General features: G+C 43.6%; 1 pseudogene; it reads right to left on the bottom strand.

The window, feature by feature from the left end:
• Positions 1-13,638: 13,638 nt before the first annotated feature.
• Positions 13,639-20,320, bottom strand: part of LOC121102832 — a 68,102-nt pseudogene continuing 61,420 nt past the window's right edge.

Raw genomic sequence — 20,320 nt, 5'->3', positions numbered from 1 at the left:
AATCATGACTAAAGCATAACTGACCTAAGACCAGGACCGTTTTTTGCTTTGTTTCATTTTGTTTTGTTTTCAGATGCCAGTACATTTTAACAGATAAATCAGGGGGAATCTGAATTGTTTGTAGCTGTCCCAGAACACTCTGGTGGTGGAGACTGTTTGAAGACTTCCAGGCACTCAGGAAGTCATCAGAGAAGACAAGGAGATTATGCACGAAGCCATACAATGAATATTCAAATAGAATTGAAAATGTCTAAATGTTATCAAAATTGCTTTTTCATATTTTACCACGATAAGAAACTTACAACCATCCATACCTCAGGAAACACCTGTAAATTACTCCAGCCACCCCAGGCCTGTCATAGCGCTCCTGGGAAGCTCTGCCCTCTGGTCCATGTCTAGCCCACTGTTGGTGCAAGCACACTCCAAATGAATGGATATCAAAGAAGGAGAATCTTTTTATCTCTTGATTAAATGAAAATCTTCCCTCCATATCAAGGATTATGGAACACTGAGGTATATTGCCCACAGAAGACTCAGGGACTGCCCTCCTTCCCTAGCCAGCCGTGGTGTGTGCAGAGGGCCAGTGTCACCATTCTATTCAAGAACATATCTGGAGCCACTGTAGAGACCCAGCCCAGGTGTGAGCACCAGAGACAGAGAAACATGCAAAACCCCTGGTCCCACTGAGGAGCGGCTTGTGGTGTGGAGAGTGGCACCAGACGGGCAAGGGAATCTATGGTTTACCGGAGTCCCATCCACGATGAGGGCTCAATGATTCTTCAGATTCAGTGGTTCTCTCCTGCCCGCGCTCAATGCATGCTACAATCAGACACATGACTCTACAGAGCGTCTGGCCGCCTTTCTCCCGAATCATTCTCTTTTCTCCAAGAACTTGCCTTAAGTTTGACTCTTGAAAGTGTTTTTCTCCTACTGAAAAGTATGCCACTTTCCCCTTCTCACTCTCAGCCACCCCAGATGGTTTCAGAGCTTGGAAAGAAGGGCCCAACACCACCAGTCACCGCGAGTGACGATATTCCTATATGCCCAGGATGTAAAACCCAGAGGACTGGAAAGCTGGGTTGAAAATGAACCTAACAGGTTTTAGGGGGAAAAAAAAGGTTTTTCTCTATTCATCCAACTTCCTAGGCCTCTGTAGGGCGTCCTCAGGCAGACGACTTTGAAACTTTCAGCCAAGCCTGTGCCCCTCAAAAGCCTGTCTCCTTCAGCCCCACCCTGGAAGGATCACAGCATTGAGCCATGTGGTTTTCTTGGTTCTGTCAGGGATGGCTTACCCTCCAGGGAGTCCTGTCGGAGCCCCCAGCAGCACAAAATTCACTGATGTGCGTAAATTAGCACCAAAGGTCTACTCTGTGGAGAAATGCCAAAACCATTCTTTGCCACAACAGGTGACTGACCATTCCCCAGTTCCCATCAGCCTCTTCCTTTAGCGAAGACCTGTACCTTGCCTGCGCAAATCCATTTCCTTATTGGGCCTTTGGCATTTGGGTGGCAGGTGACACAGAGGTTTTATTTCCATTATATAAATGAAAAAATAAAGCTCAGAGGAGTTAAAATGACAAGCCCAAGACACAGCTACAAAGTAAAGGGACAGCTGTCGAAGCGACATCTTCTGACTCTGAAACCAGTATTCTTTTTGTGACACCATTCATAGGCAGCCAGAGACAACGAGAGACAAGTTCAAGAGGACGGACATTGAAGGAGCCACCATGTCCCTTCTTTGTTCTCTTGACCTCCAACCGATTATTCAGCAGAAGTCTCTGATGAATGTTCCAGAAACACGCGAATCACCTTTGGTGCACAGTTGATTCTAAGATAAACTACACGCATACGTGCAAACACAGACACGTATTTGCATATATATAAAATGTATGGCCATCCCAGTATTTAAAACTCCTTAACACATTCCCCATGACTCTTCTCCATGTGGTAAGTGCCTGCAACACAGCAGAAACTCAGTATCTATTGGCTGAGTGAATGAATTAAGGCTTATCTCTCTCATCCCTTTTTGTCTCCCAACAGGCCTTCTATCCCAGCCAGGCCCACCTCCTCGCTACCCCTCCCACCACGCTGGAGCTCTGGAACAGGCTCCGTGCAGGAGGACGGCCCTATGTAACTATATGGATCAGAACTAGACAGAAATCCAACAGTAGTTCCTATTCTGCTAAAGCACCATCTACAAACTCGAGCTTCAGAGACGACTGCGATAAACTGTTTTAATACTTTGGGACAGATAATCCCTTGAAATAGATACTCAAATCTCATGTTATAAATGGAGAGATATAAGCTCAGAGACATTAAACAATGAGCCAAAGATCACAGAGCTGGTAAGTGGCAGAGGCAGAATTTGACCTCGGTTCTGACTGCTCCATTTACCGTCGTACAGCTAGTGTCTGCCATGTAACTGGCCTCCTTGGTACTTCTTGAAGGTGTCTGGTATGTTCCCCCCAGGGACCTTTGTACCGGCTGTTTACCGGGCCTACCAGGTTCTTCCCCGGATATCTGCAGCTCAATGCTAGCTCCCCACATCTCCTCTGAGGCTCTGCTCATTCTTTACCTACACAGTGAGCCCTTCCCTCGCCACCTTAAATTGCAATCCATCTTCTCCCCAACCTCCATCACTCTAGATCCCCCTTATCCTGTACTTTGGTTTTTTCCATACGACATACCTCTTTGTAGCTTACCATAGAATCTAGTTATTTATTGTGTGTATAGATATTCTCTAAGTTGACTTTGCTATGGCATGAACTTTTGTCTTTTTAAATTCACTGATGTATCCTGCACTCCAAGAATATTATCGGGAATATAGTAAGTTGAATATAGTAAATACTTGCTAAGTTGAAGGGGTAAATGAATGGTCAGCACTCAGTATTTGTCAAATAAATGAAGAGTCAAGACTCCTCAGTTTATCTAAGCTATCCCATGAACAGATTCCACTTATTATATGCCTCTTGTATGCGAGGCCCTGAGACATAAGTGATCTTATTGAATTAGTCCTCAAATCCTCTGAGATAATTGAATCCCCTATTACAGATGAAGATATACAGGCTCAGAGAAATTAGATAGTTAGCCAAAGATCATATCACTGGCCAGTGTCAGAGGCAGGATTTGAACTCCGTTCCACATAACTCGAAAACTTGGGGGTCCTTCCATCCCACCGTGGTACTTCTCAATGTGCTCACATGGTTATGAGTCACCTAGAAACATGCAGCCTCTACCAGTAACGTACTGCCCCAGATGAAATGGGAAAGTCCTAGCCACTCCTAGTTTCTATTATTTTCCCATTAGACTCAGGTTAGACTCAAAAGCATTCCCTTACCTGAGATGAGCTGGGCTATTGCCTCCACCCTTCTGGAGCCCGGCAGTAATGCCTGTTGCTGAACCAAGTCTGGTAATTTGCATTTCTAATCATTCAGGAATTTAATTAGTATCATGGCCTTAATCAGGTGCACTGCAAATACAGCTGATGTCACCAGAGCTTAATTAGTTTGAAGGAGAAAAAAAGTTTTTACAGTCTGAATATGTCTCCACTGGTATAAAGGTGAAGGGTCTCAGGGGTTCATGGAAGAGGAAAGAAACCAACTTAAAATCTAGATTCTGTGATTAAACACTTAAAAAAAAAACTACCTGGGAAAGATTTATAAAACTGTAACATCACTAAAATAAAAGTATGAAGGTAACAGGATGCCAATTTCAACCATTTTTATAGGTCTGTTGAGGTATAATTTACATGTCATAGCACTCACCGATTATAACTGTACAATCAGTAATTTGTAAATGTACAGAACTGGGCAACGCTCACCCCAATCCAATCTTCAAATATTTCACTCACTTCCCCAGATCCCCTCAAGCCTGTCTATATTCAGTGTCGGCTCCTACCCCCACCCTCAAACCCAGGCAACTGCTACTCTGCCTTCTTATATCTATAAATTTACCTTCTCTAGATATTTCATAGAAATGGAGTCATGCAATATGGGTACTTTAGCGTCTGTCTTCTTTCACTGAGCATGTTCCTGAGGTTCGTCTGTGTTGTAGCATGCACCAATATTCCATTTCTCTGTATTGTTGAATAGGATCTTATTGTACGGATACACCCCATTTTGCCTATTCATTCACTGATTCATGGGACTTTGGGTGGTTTCCATTGTTTGGCTCTTCTGAATAATGCTGCTGTGAACATTCATGCGTAAGTCGTTATGTGGACATGGATATCCCTTTCTCTTGGGTAAATTCCTAGGTGTGAAAGTGACTAAAATCATATACTAAGTTTTCATATTACATATTAAGAAACACCACACTGTTTTCCAAAGTGGCTGTTTCATTTCACATTCCCACCCGCAACCCATGAGGACGGCCACTGATTCTGAAATTGCCTTAGATGGTGGAATGGCAGGTCTTCAACTTTTATGTTCATTCTTTGAACTGTCACCTTGAAAGAAAACTGGGAAATACCCAAATCGCACTGTAGACAGAGAGAAGGAATGATGGGAAATTAATTGAAATAAAGGCGGTTTAGATAAGAGAAGGGATTTGTAGCAAGCAAGTATTCTCAGGGATAGTATTTTCAGATTTCATTTGCTAGGAAATTAAATCAACCAATTAAATCAAATAACTCTCCAGAAAGATAAGTTACATTTGCCACAGAGATTGCTCATTTACCCAAATTTACCCTGAGATTTATGTAACAAATACATTGGTTTAATTTACCTCATTCTCCCTTTTTCATCTCCCCGTCCCGCAGGGAAGGAGCATTTTGTGGGCTCCATCCGGTTTTAGTGTTTATTAGTTAAACTGGATTGAGCCTGCTCACATATGGGAAACTCCAAGTTGTTTCCCGTTTCTCGTGATCTTCAAAACTCTTGGTAAGATCTACATCACTAAAAGAAAGTTGACATAGCCAACTCTTGGGCTGCAGGTTTAGTTTGGGAATCTACTGAGGCTCCCTTTGGTACAGTTCATGGGTTCATTAATTTACTCTGAAAAACATTAATACGTTCCTTCAGATACCAAGAGTAGTAGGACACGGGCTGTGCCTTCAAGGGAGTGACAGACATGTCAATCAATACTGCAGTGGAGGGCGCCTGGGTGGCTCAGTCGGTTAAGCATCTGCCTTTGGCATCTCAGGTCATGATCCTGGGGTCCTGGGATTGAGCCTCCTGTCAGGCTCCCTGCTCAGCAGGGAGTCAGCTCACCCCTCTCCCTTTGTCCCCCACCCCCGCTCCTGTTCTCTCTCTTGCCTGCACTCTCTCTCTCTCTCTCTCAAATAAATAAATAAATAAATAAATAAATAAATAAATAAAGTCTTTTAAAACAAAAACAAACAAACAAACACAAAACCAAATACTGCAGTGGAGTGTTACAGGTGCTGTCATCAAAGCAAATACAGACCAGAGGGAGGTGGCAGGTGGCACCAAAACGGGAAGAAGTTTCGGTAAGTCATCATGGAAGAGGTAATTCTTCAGCTATTCTGTTAAAGATGAGTAGTTCTCTGCCAGAGAGCCAGGAGTGGATGGAGGGGACGTCATTCTGGCAAGATGCTAGAACGGGAGGAGAGGCCCGGGGCTGTGACAGAGCCACGCGTGCTCAGGGAACTGGGAGAGCCATCCATGTGGCTGCAGTGTGCAAGCGACTGCTGAGTGGGTGTGGCAGGAGACAAGGCTGGGAAGAGTCTTATCTGTCTTAGAAAAGAGACTATGTTATCCTCCAGAAAATATCCTACCGGAGGATGTTATGAAGGATGTGGCACTCTAAGATCGGAATTTTATTCAGTTTATATTTATTATAGTCAAGAGAACAACTACTACTGTAGTAACCAGGCAACAGCAGTAGAGGGAATAAGGAAGCCTAGGATATGAAGTATGTCAAGACGGTAGCACCTCGAGCAGTGGTTTGGTGTGAAGAGCCACCATCTGAGACCCATGAGAGATGACAAACTTCCTAGGTCCCATCCGCATGATTTACAGGACTGGACTTTGGCCTAGAAATCCTCATTTTTATAAGCACTCGGGATGATTCTCCTGCAGGTTGGCTGGGCTACTTCTCTGCAAAGTATACAGACTCGCCACACAGAGGAGCCTTGCAGAGAACCATTGATTCTAGAGCTACCACTGGAACCAGCACAACCAGGGGGCAGTTCTTAGAGTAAATAGGCGAGTAAATGTTGGGTGACTTTTGCCCCTGGTCTCTGCTCTATTACCCACCCCCCTCTTTAGTCTGGCTAACTTTGAAAAAGCAAATTGCACTGCAAAGAAAACCAATTTAAAATCAGTCACCATAAGCAACTAGATTTAATCAAAGTCTATTGGCTCATGTACAAGATTCCAACGAGGTTAACCCACATTCATCTAAAATGAATTTCATCTAACTCACCACACAGGTAAACAACTTCAGATTTCAACGAACTAGCTCTTGGTACAAAAACTTTTATTTTGCCTTCACAGCACTCTCTGTCTTTTTCTCTCATCTATCTGTCTACCTATGAGAAGGATCTCAGTGTTCTCTTTTCTACCATAAACTCCAAAAGGGTATAAATTGGATTGTCCAAGAGTATAAACTGACCATATTTGTGAAGAATCATTTTGTTCTGGTGTGCCTATGGAAAACAGGCACAGAAGCAATGTTTTGTGTTGATGAAGCTGCAAATATGTAGATGTTTTATTTGCATATTGCTATAAGATGCTGAATATATAATTTGTGCATTATGCCAATTTAAGAGAGTGGGGACTGTTGCATGTTGTTTTGCACAAATATCTTTAAATGCAAAAAAGTCCAGAGTAATAAATTAAACATTTTAATTAAGTGCTGTGGCACCCAGTTGGTACACTTCACTGTTAATGGTTCAGAGAACTGTGTCAAATATCATCCTTATTAGACTTCTACATATATGGCAAGCCCGATAACACCTGGTTAGTCTATACCCGCTCAGTTTGTTTGTCGTGTCCCCCAACCAGAATGATAATGTCTGAGACTAATAAAGTAGGCTCATGATTGTTTCATGCCAGGATGGTACTAAATCCTTCATATGAAAGATTTTATTGATGATCCCAGTGGCCTTAACTAGTTGACACCATTCTTGGCCCCATTTTACAGATGAGAAAACCAATGCTTCACAAAGTAGACAAGGTCAAGGCCACATGACAGGTAATTCAGGAGCAGAGATTTGAACTCTGGTCTAACAGAGTGGGCTTTTAAAGTGAAGGCATATTGGTTCTCAAGGTTCTTTTCTATATAAGTAATGGGGGAAGTGGATTTAACATGATGGAAAATGGAGACAAAACCTGGAGTGTCAAAAAATCCTACTCCGCAAGAGTCTTCCCCGGAAGCAGCAGCTGGGGGTCTACCTCACCTCTTCCAGTGCTGTGATGGTCAGTGGTTGGCATGCCATTCCCCATCAAGGAAGAAACCCTGATTTCTAGCATTTGCAGATTTCCATGGTGTAAATCGTCTCACCAACCTACCATTAGTAAGGGTAGAGTTGGGAAAAGGTTATGTACGCATTGTGTCTGCTCCCTCCTAAAGCGGTCTTTAGGTTTCTCGTGGCCTCTGGACAAGCCCTGGAGACCTGGGACCACAGAGAAGACACATGTCCTGTTTTGTGGGAGGACCCACTGTAAGGGAGAGGGTGGGGCTCTGCTCCCTACAACACAGTGGTGGAATGCAAGTGCCACCAGGCTATTTTTAATTAAAAAGTGATGACAGCTGAATATATTCCCTGACTCTGCAGCTAATAGCTTCCTGACCTAGACCTCACTTGCTAGACCCACTCCTGAAACCAGACGGCATTAGTCCCTATGGGGCTTCTATTATTGGTTGGCCATCTCAACAGATGCAGGTCTAACCAAATCCATGTCTAATCTGAGCATGCAAATGGGGAGATAGAAGGGAAAATGCTTAAGTAATCACCACCCACAGAGGGAGAAGTGGGTATCAGCTGCTGTCTGGGAGGACGCGAGAGGTCATTGTCACGGAGTTCCACAGCAGCCCAGGAAATTCTGTCCAGCCGTCATTTGGAGCTGTTACCTTTTATCTATTCATGTCTCACATTGATTGGCGGTCCTGTTACAAAGGCTGCGTGTGTTGGTTAGAGCATGATTTCTGTAGTCAGACATACCCCAAGCATTTTATCCACCTCCAGCACCATTTAATCCTATCATGATGCCCATTTTACAGCTGAGGAAACTGAGTCACAAGCACGTAAGTGGCAGTTCCTGAACCGAAACCAAGGTACGCCTCATTCCAGGGCCTGAGCCCCTTACCAGCATCCTTCAGACCGCTCCTCTTTCCTGCCACCCACCCCCCTCTTCCTGTTTCAACCTTCACACTCGGTGCTTCTCCTGAGGGTTTGCCAATGCTGTTACCTCAACCTCTACAGATGCTTCCTCTGTCTACCTGCACCCCTTAGACTTACCCAAATTGTAGCCATTCTTTAAGGTTCTAATGAAGTCCCCACCTTCCCGTCATGTTTTCTTGGGGGATTCTAACCCCAAGGCTGTCCTGCTGCCTTTATACTTATTGGGTGTGTAAAACTGGCCTTCACTTTGCCTTGCCTCAGCTGTTCCCTGTTACGTAACTTGTCTGGCTTCTTTTCCAGCAGCCAGTGTAAATTGTCATGGGCAGAAACCACGTCTAGACCTCACAGTGCTAAGCTCTAAGTAGATGCTCACTTTTTAAAAATCGATGAACGATACTGTATCCACAAGTGTATCGATGGCATGAAGCTCTGAGAGTTCTACAATTAAAAGGAAGACTTGCCATTTTTGGATCCTCATTACATGGTAATCACTAAGCCAGGCAGCGTACATATATGATTTTATTTAAACCTGTGTGGTGGTTATTGTGCTTTCATTTTATAGATTTTTTTTAAACGCCCAGAGAAGCTTAGAAATTTGCTACCACCATATTGCTCGACAGCCACAGAGTTGCAACTTGAATCTAGACCCATCTGACTTCAAAGTCCATACCATGCTGCCCTGTAGGGCATCATGTCCATGCCACTGTCTCTGGGAGAGAAGAGAATACACCTTCACAAAACTCTGGAAGATGGTTACTGTACCCAACTCAGAAAGTAATTCCAAAACCTCGCTTAGTATACATTCCAGGTTCTACTAACCCTAATATTCAGAAACTCCTGCTTCGTGCCTGTCTTCATCCCCTCTGGCTTCCAACTCGTGCCATCTCCCTTTGTTGTGTAGGTTAGGAAGGTGGAAAACAGGTGGCTACCATTTCCTAGACAAGCATCCTTCTTGGGCTGGGAAAGTCCTCTGACACCATCTCAGCTTCATCTTCTCTAGAAATAAAAGACCAGCCACAGGCCTCAGAGAGTGAAGGTTGTCCTAATGGGTGGGCTTTCCTACCCAGAAAGAATTATAACTGTCAGCAGGGAACGGGAGAGAGAGCCACCAGCAGGACTGGATAATCATGGACAGATGCTCTTGGATCAAAGATTCATGCTGAAAGGAGCTGAGAGAGCAGAGAAAGCAAAGCTCGTGGAGGAAAGAACGATATTGAGCCTCAACGCGCCCTCCCTGTTACCTGCCATCGCCAGCTGCCATCAGAGCCAGGCTGTGGGGTGGGCGAGGAGAGAAATGAGGCAAAGAGGCCATGGCAGCTCCTCATTTGGGGAAACCAGGGATTGGCAGGCAGCCCCCCATGCCCTGGCACCTGGGGAATAAGGGCAGCTGCTCGGGGAAACAACAAAAACACAGTAGAGACCAGAGGAGGGGAGCCTTTCAAATGAGAGTGCTAAATGTTTGGAACCCAGGGGCTAAGAAAGACGTTGCCAAATGTCACACTGAACACAGGCATGCTTTTCTGGGCCCTGAATGTGAAGGCCACGAACAATGAAAGGGGAAGTCTGTAAGTAAGGAGAATCACATGGACTCTGGAGCCTGCGCTGGCCCCGGGCAAGCTCTCCTGCATGCAGTCTTACAGGGAGCAGGAGAAACAACCGTCCAGCAGTGGGCCCGCCCTGCCCTCCACACCTCCTGCCCCCATCTGCATGTTGGGTCGGGGAAAGGACGGAGGTGGGCCGGCTCCCTGAAAGGGATCGGGACGGTACGTTTCAGAACAAAGCCTGGGCCGTCCACCTGCAGGACAAAGTTCGCCCTTAATAAGATGTGTGTTGGAGGGGGCACAGAAAGGGGTGTTTTTCCTTCGTTCCATTAAAAAGGGATTATGGGCTGACTGACCAGGTAAGCAGTGTGATCTGTGAACAGAAACTGGTCCTTTGGAAGCGGGAGTGTGGTTAAACAAAAGCCTTAAGAGACTCAGTCGGCGACTGTTCACTGCAGCAGGGTGGTAAAGCATGATGTCTGTGTTTGTGCGTGTGTGCAAGGGCGTGTGCAATATTTTCTGCTGTTGCTAAGATGGTTTCCCCCCTCGCTGGCCTCTCGCCCAATCAAAAGGTAGCTGTTCCTCATTGGTTGCCTGGCTTTATCGAATGACCATGACGAGCTGGGGTTGAGCCCACCTCATTGGTCTATTCCTATGGCCCATTGTCAGGGGAGAGCAAATCAGACACCTAATCAATATTTTGTGAAGTGGCACTAGACTCCTGGCTAAATTTGCATTAAATTCCTCCCTGTCTGTGCCTTTGCACTCAGATAGCATCATATTAACTTCGGAGGTAGAGAGAGAGGCAAGCAATCAAACACTGTCATCCTTCAGCCATTTTGGATGAATTCCTGAGTCTTGGCAAAAATCTCAGAATGCCAAACGTGCAACAGAGGAATTAGTTATAAACAAGATGTAAATCTCCTGAGCAGAAACATAATGCAACTAGGCTAGATTAGTGGTGTTCCTTCTAGATGCAGATTGAATTTTCTTCCCTCCCTCCCTCCTGTCCTCCCTCCCTTCCTGTAGTCATCCAACACATATTTATTGAACACCTACTCTGAGTCAGTTTCTGTAGCGGCCCCGGATGCCTCACTGTGCCAGGCAAGAAACGTTTCGTTTCTGGGCCACTCCATAGCAAAGCAGGGCACGAGAGGGCCAGGGGTCATCACACTCTACAAACTGTCTCTAAAGGAAGTGGGGCTCCGATCATCATTCATGGAATGAGGTGGGATCAAAATCTCACAGTTGGAGGTCTCCTGGCAGGAGACACAGACACCGAATCAAAAGTTGGAGGAGTGACCCGCTTTCCCCCAGAATTCTATATAAATCTCAGAAAAAATGCAGATGCATAGTGATCTTAAGGAAAGCAAGGATTTGTGGTGTTAATAAATTTCCTCTCTTTCACAGACAAACTAGGAGCAATCAGTAAAGAAATTTCACATGCCCTCTACCACCACTTAGCAGCTCACCCGTGTCTGCACCCCTCTCCTCTGTGTTCCTTCCTGCTACAAGGAACAACAACAACAAAAAGCTGTGTTTCCATCAAAACCAACTCCTTTATTTATGTGCTAACCCCATTCCCACTCACCAACTCAAGGATCTCCTATAATTGTCACCTTGGTCTCTCACATCATTGAATTTTCAAATCTCCCCTCCCTTCTGGTCATTTCATTATCATGAAAGTATGCTGCAATATCCTCTTCTTAAGAAAGGAAGATAATAAAGAAGGAAACCTCTTTATGGATCCAGGCTGGTGTTCAGCTAAAATACGCTGGTACTACCATGCTGAGTGTTACAGTATTGAGATACTTCTGGACCTGTTGGGAAGTACCCACTACCCTGAGCTTCCCAAGTATCCCCTCTCCCTTCCATAATCCAGCAACCAAAGGTTAAGTCTGGATCAGCAGGGCCTTCCAAGACCCTGCTCCAGACCTATAGCCAGCATCCAATCTGATTTAGCAGTCCCTGGGCCATATGTAGGGTCCCTGCTTAAACCTTACACTTTCAGGTCATTCCCCGGCCCCCATGACTTTCCTCCCCTTTATAGCAAAAACCCTTGTAAGAGAGATCTGTTCTCACTCTCCCTGTTTCTTTTCATCTTTTCTTTTGAACACATTCCAATCAGATCACCGTTCCAATGTTTCCAGAACCACAGTCTTTGTCAGGGTCATCGATAACTTTCACTTTGCCAAATCCGAAGATCAATTCTCAGCGCTCATCTTATTTGACTTATTAGCCACATTTGACACAGTTGACCACTTCCTCTCCTTGAAACATCTTTACTTTTTTACCGTTCTTGTCTCCGAGACACCAATCTCTCCTCAAGTTCTCCTCCTTCCTAGCAGTCTGCCTTCTGTCCTCCTTTGCTGGTTCCTTCTTGTCTTCTTGAACTCTGAACATGGCAGTGCTCTAGGGCTCACACTTGGGACCTCATCTTCTTTGCTCTACGTTCACTCTCTGGCTATCTCTTCTAGTCCCTTGACGCTGAATACCTTCTATATGCCAATGATTGCCAAATTCCTATCTTCTGCTTCAACATTTCTCTTGAAATCTAGATTCAAATAATCCAATTGTTAACTCTCCATGTTCACTTGGGTATCCAATAGAAGTCTCAAATTTAAGTCACATAAAATTGTATCCTTGATCTTCTCCTCAAGAGTTTTCCCTCTTGTTCCGAGTCTTCTTCATCTCAGTAAGTGGTGACATCTTTCTTCTCATTGCTCAGTCCTAAATCCTTGGACTCAGGCTTGACTCTTCTCTTTTTCTCACACCATGCTACAATCTACCAGCAAATTCGGTCATGCTACCTTCAAATCAGATCCAGAATCCAATCATTTCTCACCACCTCCCACCACAGCTACTCAAGACCAAATGACTATAATGTCACTTTTTTATTATTGCAATGACCATCCAAGGGCCTCCCTGCCTTCATCCTTGCCCCCTTAACCAGCTGTCCTCCACATAAGACAGAATAAGTCTCTTTGAATATGGTAAATTCACAATACTCCTCTGCTCAGAGTTTTCAGATGAATTCCATCTCCCCCAGAATAAAACTCAAAGTCTATACACTATGCCTAGGCCCCGAAAGGCACAGTTAACTATGACATAGGTTTTGCCCTCAAGGAGCCTACTGTTTATTAGTTTAAGTTCCAGCTTTACTTCACCGTGTGACCATCTTGTAAATATGTTGTTAATCACAAGAAAAACTGGGTGAGAATATGAATAATGGATTATACAAATCTAAAAACAAAAGCAATTTGTATGCAGCTGAAATCTCATGGGTCAGTTATGAACTGAAACATTTTATTTAAGGGCAATAGTCCCTTCGTATGCACTAAGTGATTTCATTTTGTCTCCACTGACATCATAAGCTGATGTCAAATCATACCTAATTTCCAACGTACATGACAAACACTCAAAATACCTGTTGAATAAATGAACGTTTAGGAAACAAACTTCTTATTTCTTAGCTGGGATGATGGTGATGAGAGCTGTGAACTAAATATGTACTCTGTAAGGTCGGGTATTTCATTTATGTAAATACCTGTTTATCCCAACTTTATTATCTCCATTTTAAAGGTAGAGCCACAGTTGTGTGGCTCAGAAAAGTTAGATGCCTTTCTCAAAGTATCCTAATAAGTGGCAGAGTTTCAGACTCGAACAGTGGTCCGGGTGGCTTCAAAGCCTGTGTTTTTGCCATAGATGCCTCAGGATGAGTCACTCTCTTGCCTCTGTGACTTTTTTTTTTCCTTATCAACTGATATTCAATTTATTTCAAAAGTTGATTTAAGCATCTGCCATGGTGACTTCACCTGCAAGGCCTGGCTCCACACTGACAGGTCATCTGCCTAACAATCTCAGAAGGATGGTGCAAATCAGTGGGTGCCTTGTGGATCCTTGTCTGAAAAGGATCCCAAGTGTGAGAAACTTCACCACAAGGAATTTTTCTTGCAGTGATTCTCAGAGTCTTGGTGGGCCTCCAAACTGGTCCTTTCACTTTGAAATTCTTCTCCTTTGTGCCTCTGAGCAGGTCAGCACATATCTTTTCCAGATATTTTATGTTGTGGGTGGTTACAGCAACTCGAATTCGGTGAATTGCCACCCCTGGTTCCACGGATGTCTTCCCGGTGTCTTGAAAAGCTTGTTCCTTGGCCAGAGGGAACAGTGGTGAGTCAGCAGCAGGAATGGGGCATTCAGAGCTCTGTTATAGCTGCAACCATGTCCTCCTCAAAGAAGTGTCACTTCCTCTGTGACACTTTAAACATTATTTTTAAAAAGATTTATTTATTTATTTGAGAGAGAGAGGGAGAGAGAGCAGAGGGAGGGGCAGAAGGGGAGGGAGAGAGAGAATCCCAAGCAGATTCCCTGCTGAGCGTGGAGCCCCATGCAGGGCTCCATTCCACTGCCCTGTGATCATGAGCTGAGCCGAAATCAAGAGCCTGATGCTTAAGCGACCGAGTCACCCACGTGCCCCAACACTTTTAACATTATAACGTTCTGATCGTTACTATCTCCACAAACCTCCAAGATCACTGAAAAGTGAGAGGCAGACCCTCTGTCCTTAGTTTGTGGATGGGCATGCTAAGCTTCACAGAGGCTCAAGGTCAAGTAAGGAGACAGAAACCATAATCTCCTGCTTTCTTCTCTCCCTACGTCCTCATGTGATCCATGCTATCTCACCCATAGTTCTCTTAGCTAAGTGAATTGGACCCATTGACCCTTTAAGTTCCAGAGCAGATCTTCAGACTCTATAATCTCACATATTTTATAGTTTATTAATCACCTTTCTCATACACAATGCTTTAAAAAGCCAATTCCCCATCTCTTGGAAGGTAGGAATGTAATGCTATTTTCCCAAGATGCTCTCAGGCCCATGGGAAGCTGAGTCCAATTTGTCAGCCTTCTGATGTCAAATTTCCATCAAGTATTTGTTTGTAATATGAAAAACATCTAAACAAATTCAAAATTTGTGCTCATGAACTTGCATATTCTAATATAATCTGATCAAGAACCATATTCTGTTGAAAATGAAAATCCCCTAGATTTCACTGTACTTTTTAAGAATCAAGTCTCTATTAACCAATCATGACTTACCCCTATTCACACAAAAAATGCCCCCTTTTGTCAGTAGTGTCTGTGTTGAATGATCCTTCTGTGGTCAAGGGAAGAGCCAAAGAGGAGAATCCTATTAAGGAAACAGAATAGTAGAATGATGGTGGGTAGCCTCTGCCCCACCCCCCACAAAAAAGACTGATCTTCAAAGCCAGGTAAATATGAAGCCCCAGCTGGCTGAGTGAATCAAGATGAAAGTATAGTTATTAGAAGAAGTATAGCTTCATTTCAATTCTCCAAAGCAGAAAACAGTAATTCATACAAAGCTCTGTGATGGGGTCAATTCCATGGAATGAATAAATGAATGAATGGTCATTCAGTCATTCAACAAGTATGCCTGCTGTTTTCAAGGCGCCGTTGTCAGTGTTACAAAGGGAAGTTCTTTGTGAAATGCTCCATTGTAAGTACAAGTTGTGTATAAATAGCCACTTTGATTGAACTTTGCTCCTAGGCACTTCAGTCCTTGTAAACCCATACAACCTGCCGAAGGAAAACCCTCCTGGGAAAATCAGAGTTGGCCAAATACTAGTGTGGTAACAATCCCTCGAGTACAGACCTCAGAAAGGATTTTAACACATAGGAACACGTAATCAAGACAATGAAAGTAGGTCAACCTCTTTTAAATGAATTGCTAAGATTATAGGCTACTTAGAAGAAATATTTTGAGATGAAGACAAGTCTAGTGGTTGCTCCAGCTAAGTAGCTCCAGCTTATGGTCCAGGACCCCAAATAAATGCATTTTTTAAAAAGTGGATTCATTCTGGTTTGGTTTACTAAAATAATTCTGGAGCTGATTTTTCAGAGGTCAATTTTCTTAGGAGAAGCTATACCCTAGAAATATGATCGGTGCTGTCATGTTCATATAGTTTATGTGCTTTTTTCTAAGTATTTTCCACGTGTGATCCATGATCATGCAATTCCCAAGGGCAACATTAGAGCTGATGTTTTTTTTTTTTTTTGAGTCTTCTTATCTTCTAGAATTTTATTAATGCTTACGCTAGGAAGAACTCTTACACAAAGTCCAAATCTAAATCAGTGGCCTCACCAATGGGCAGACTTCTGTGGAACGGCAAAAGGTTACCATGACACCAAAAAACCAAGGTCATGTGTATGTGGGGGAGCTACCAACTCGCATGAGCCAGAGTTGGTTAATTTTTCTAGATCCAGCCTGATCCTCCTGGCACCTCCATGAAGACAGTAGGGCTCTGCAGAGAACAGGTTGAACACTACTGACCTAGCCTACCTCCTCATTTCTCAGAGACAAAAACCAAGGCCAAGAAAGACAAAATGCCTCATCCAAAATCACATAACCAGTTATTGCTGAGCTAGAACTAGCTTTCTGATTCCCAAGATAGCTCCTCTCCTCATACCAGACTCCTCTTAATCTCAGAGCCTAATACAGTCTTCCTACAGCAAAAATTTCCTCTCTATTTCAGGCAACCAGAGCAGGCCAGGTTGGGTCTGAGCCACCCAAGGCCATTTGTCAGTGCCAGTCTCCCACCAGGCAATGCCAACCCCAGCATCTGGTTCTGGTCCCTAGGACTTATGCTCTCATAATTGAAGAGCTGGCATATATAAACAAACCATAGCCTGAGCACCACATGGTCAGTGAGTAGAGGTCAAACGTGGATGAGGACTGACTCCCAAGGTGAGAAGGGGCCGGTTCCCTAATTTCCGGTCTTGTTTGTCTCTGCTGACAGGTACATAAATATTGCAATTGCTACCAAGAGCCCTTTATAACTCTTTAAACCCCAAATATTCCTCAATCCCACAGCAAGTTAAACAAAACTTACACTATCCCACTTTTGGTAGGCGGGACTGTGTGTGGGCCAGGGGGTTGGAGTTATTTTCAGGTTTGAGTTGGGGCTTGATTACTCAGGGAGACATGCTGGGGGCAGACATGCATGGGGGAAAACTCTGTGGCTCTTGCAGGAACACCAGGACAACCTTATTGGCTCAGACTACATATGACTGTAGAGGATGTTACCAGCTCTCTTCCTGGGATAGTTACCATTCCCAAGAGGCCCCACCCAAACAAGGTCTAAAAGGTCTGTAGCAGTAGCCAGAGCATAATCTGAGACTTGTACTATTTTCCCTATTGCTGCAGTCGGCCTGTGGTCATTTTGTTCCACTAACAAAATGTATCTCCCTCTTTGTGGAACAGTCTAGAGACAGATTACTCAAATTGAAGTCCAGTGCATCTGCCCCACCTGGGAGCTTTTGTTAAACAGGAGGGATCCCGAACCCCACTCCAGACCCACTGAATTAGAACCTGTGGTTTAGTAAGATCTCCAGGTGATTGATGTGCACCTTTAATTTGGGAAGGACTGATCAAGAGATGAAGACCATGACCTTCTGGGTTCACCATTAGCCCCATATATAAGATTTCAGCTAGCAAACCTTCTTGGGTTTTCTGTGCATTTAAATGGAGAAAGAAAAGACCCCAGTGAAATCTAGAACTTCCTTAAAATATTCGTTTTTTGCTCCAGCAGGTTTATCAACCCCATTTTCACCCTAACGGCCATTAGGGCCATTAGGATCTGAAGCAGGAATATGTGTTGTGGACTGTGATAACCAGCAGTAAAGATATTTGGCATTAAGTACTTCTCCCCTTCTAGACATCCAGCTGGCCACCAAGTCCTTTTGATTTTCCTCCCAAATGATTTTATTTATTTATTTATTTATTTATTTATTTATTTATCTCAAGTATAATTAACATACAGTGTTATATTAATTTCAGATATATGCAACCCTATGATTATGGAAGCACTATTTACAATAGTCAAGATACTGAAGCAACCCAAGTGTCCATTAATGGATGAATGGGTAAGGAAAATGTGGTCTATATACATGATGGAATATTACTCAGCCATTAAAATAAATGAAATCTTGCCATTTGCAACCACATGGATGCTCCTAAATGATTTTTCAATCCTCCTTTCTATCCTCACTGCCCTGCTTTAGCTCAGGTCCTTATCATATGTAACGTGGACGTTAAAATAGTCTCTCAACTGCACACAAGGACTCCCTATGTAGTATTTTACTCACCCATTGCATCCTCCTAACTGGCATCAGGAAGAACATTCTTGAAGGCAAATCTGATCATATTGTCTTCTTGTTTAAAGTCCTCTAACGATTTTTGACAAATTCAATACTTTCAAGTTTTTTAGGCAAGGTTTATGGTGATAGTGTTTTATTTACCCACCCAACCCTACTTCTCCCAGTTTCCTACTTTTATTACAACTGATGTGTTTCATTCCGCTCCTTTTTCCCAAGCTGCCTCTTTGCCGTGAATACTTTTTCTTTTGCTGCCAAATAAACCTCTTCTTCTTTTTTAAGACCTTGTATAGACAGTCCCCAGTTTATCATGGTTCAGCTTATGATGGTTTGACTTTATGATGGTGTGAAAGGGGTCTACGTTCAGTAGAAACCATACATGGAATTTTGACTGTGGACTTTTCCCTGGCTATCACTATGTGGTACAATCCTCTCTTGTGATATACTGAGTAGAAGCACCCAGCTCCAGCTCCCAGTCAGCCTCACCATCACCAGGGTCAACAACCCGAACACTGACAACTGTTCTGTACCCACACAACCATTTGTTTTTCACTTTCAGTACAACAGTCAATAAGTTACAGGAGATTTTCAACACGTTAGTATAAAAGAGGCTTCGTGTTGAATGGTTTTGCCCAACTATAGGCTAGTGTAAGTGTTCTGAGCATGTTTAAGGTAGGCTAGGCTAAGCTACTATGTTTGGTGGGTTAGGTATATTAAATGTATTTCGACTTACAATAGATTTACTGGGATGTAACCCCATCAAAAGTCAAGGAAGGGGAGGCTGGGTGGCGCAGTCAGTTAAGCATTGGACTCTTGGTTTCCGCTCAGGTCATGAGATGGAGCCCCAAGCTGGGCTCTGTGCTCAGCAGGGAGCCTGCTTAAAAGCCTCTCTCTTCCTCTCCCTTTGCCCCTCCCAACCTCTGTGCTCTCTCTTGCTCTCAAATAAACAAATAAATCATTTTTTAAAAAGTGGAGGAAGATCTGGAGTTCTTTTTATCCTACTATCAACTCTTCTTGACCATGACTCTCAACCAGAGTAGAGTTGATCATCCCTGGATCCCAGCAGCATCTCGTGCTTGCTCAATTAGCAGCCCTTTCACTGATCTACGCTTGTCCACTTGTCTCTGTCCTTATACCAGTTTATGATACCTTAGGGTCAGGAACTATGTCACATTCTTCTTTTGTATATTGAGTGTCAAGTACCATCACCAACCTATAGTAGGCATTCAGTGAATGCTTGACACATGAAATAATTAAAGGAATATAGTCACTGTGTGAAGTAGGTACCACGTTATCCCAGGGAACTGTGAAAAATACACAGCAACCACAGATCTAGTGGAAATATTTGCAATGGATTAATCTTTGAGATTCTCCAATGATGGATATTAAGGAATGGAATTGATGTTAATAGTGAAAATTACCTATGTTAGTTAGCTCTGCCACTACCCTAAAGGGAAATGATCTACCTCGTGTCATTTATTAAATACTTAATCACCTGTGACATCTAATAATCAGAAGAATTATAGCCTAAGGCACAACCAAACCTTGCCTTCTGGGGACTGTCAGCCTATGACAGTTAACATGGACACCAGCCACTCTCCCAGATGGTCAGAGAACTCTTTCTCTTGGGGCCTGATGGTGTTGTCAGAAGGAAAGGAGGTCAAGAGGTGAGGTCACTTAAACAATTCTAGAAATTGGGTCTTAGCCTCTGGTACCCCATTTCCCCATATTGGGGTTCTCAGGACCCTCTGCTCCAAGCTCAGCTCAACTGGTCTCCAAGATCAATTTGGGACTCAAGCAGGGAAGATTTCAAGAGCTCCAACTCGCATTCTTCATCAGAGGTCAAGCTACATTTGTACCCTGCCTTCCACCTTGCCTTCCTATTTCCTGCTCCTAAGGCCCAGAACCCACCTTATACTCCAGTTTCTGCCGATGAAAACAGTAACAATAATGCTAGTTCACACATTAATTCAACCATACCATGCACCAGGCACCATTCAGCGTGCTTTATGTGTATGAAACAAATTTAATCTTCACAACAAACCAATTTACTAAGTACTGAATTATCTACATTTTGCAGATGAGGGAAACACAGAAACATTTCCATATATTGTTTGCTTGTTGGTTTCTCCTGATCATGTTCTGTCTAATTACTGCAAATTCCATGATGTTAACTACTTTGGGTTGCCTTACCCTTTGGATATTATGTTCTGAACTTTGTAGCTGGATCTGCACACCCTCTGTCCCCATGCCACATGTCCCCTGCCACCTCCCAGTCTGGCCATCCTATTACAGATTA

This window comes from Ursus maritimus, unplaced genomic scaffold (genome assembly GCF_017311325.1).
Source record: "Ursus maritimus isolate PB19 unplaced genomic scaffold, ASM1731132v1 scaffold_16, whole genome shotgun sequence".
NCBI lineage: Eukaryota > Metazoa > Chordata > Mammalia > Carnivora > Ursidae > Ursus > Ursus maritimus.
Note: the sequence above shows the minus strand (reverse complement) of the source record. Positions and strands in the feature narration are given on the sequence as shown.